Consider the following 1,539-nt stretch of genomic DNA (forward strand, 5'->3'; position numbering starts at 1 on the left):
AGTTGTATGAGCCCCTAATAAAATGTTTAAAATAAATAAATAAATGAATGAATGAATAATAGAAATAAAAGAAATAAATTAATTAAAAAAAGACTTAATAAATATTCTTTTTAAACTATATTTGAAATTTGGGTCTATTTTATACCCTAAAACACCCTCCATGAGATCGATTGACAAAACAACTGCAACAATGGGTTCAAAGACAACAACAATTTTAATGATGACATGGGGCCGTGCAGTGTTTCATTCTGCTGAACCTAGGGCCACTGTGAGTCAGAACCAACTTGGAAGCGCTTAACAGCGTGGGCATATCGTACAGATTGAGCCAGAGGGGTGATGAGGGAAGTCCAGCCTTGAGAAGGAGCCTGAGTAAAGAGGGTTTCTTAGGAGAGGGCATCTAGTTGCTTGCAAGATTACATGGCTGCTTTGGACCATTGACAAAAAGACTCTTTAGTCCACCCTCCCTGCAGGCAGAATTTACTTCTAAATACTTAAATGTTGCGTTGATATCTGAAGAATATCTAAAGGATAATGTGTTAGATGAGACGCCCTGCTTCACACAAATGAACAAGCTATCGCGGATGTCATCAAACATTTAATGTGACTTGCTCCTATCAGAGAAGGAGAGATTGCTTCCTGTTTAAGGTCAGAGTAAAATACATTGACAAAGTGGACCATACTTCAATTCCTGTGACTATAAATGCACATAGTACAGCGTGGCATGGGTTTAGATGATGATTCAGCTTCCCATGAAGCCAGGAGGAGACAGTACTGAGTGTAATGCACATGTAGCTGAGGAGGAGGTCCGAAACCAACATGCCAAATATCATATTATGCTCTTTCCACTCTTTTTTTCCATCTCACCATTGTGCCTTTTTCCCAGTAAAAGAACCTTTTCATATGATCGATTAATTGGTTGTTGTAAGGTGCTATATAGACAGTACAATAGAATGAAGTACTGCCCAGTCTTGTGCCATACTCACATCACCACAGCCACTGTGTCAACCATCTGGCTAGGGTCTCTCTTCTTTTGCTTCCCCATCACTGTACCAAGCATGATGCCTTTTTCCAGGGGCTGATCTCTCCTGATAACATATCCAAAATACAGGCGACAATGCTCCTCATCCTTGCTTCTTTTTTTTTTCTTCCAATCCTTGCTTCTAAGGAGCATTCTGACTGTATTTCTTCCATGACAGATTTGTTTGTTCTTTTGGCGGTCCACAGTACTTTCATTATTCTTCGCCCGTCCCATAACTCAAATTCCTCCTCAGTCTTCCTTCTTCAATGTCCAACTTTCTCATGACATAGGAGGCAATTGAAAATACGATGGCTTGGGTCAGGCGTGCCGTAGTCTTCAAAGCGACATCCTTGCTCTTCAACATTTTAGAGGTCTTGTGCAGCAGATGTAACCAATGCCATGCATCATTTGATCTCCTGACTGCTGCTTCCATGAGAATTGATTGTGGATCCAAGCAAGAAGAAATCCTTGACAACTTCAATCTTTTCTTTCCTTTTTCTTTTTTTCCATCTTTTCTATTA

The sequence above is a fragment of the Echinops telfairi genome, unplaced genomic scaffold (assembly GCF_000313985.2).
Source record: "Echinops telfairi isolate 266 unplaced genomic scaffold, ASM31398v2 ScPeMD7_2;HRSCAF=8, whole genome shotgun sequence".
Classification (NCBI taxonomy): domain Eukaryota; kingdom Metazoa; phylum Chordata; class Mammalia; order Afrosoricida; family Tenrecidae; genus Echinops; species Echinops telfairi.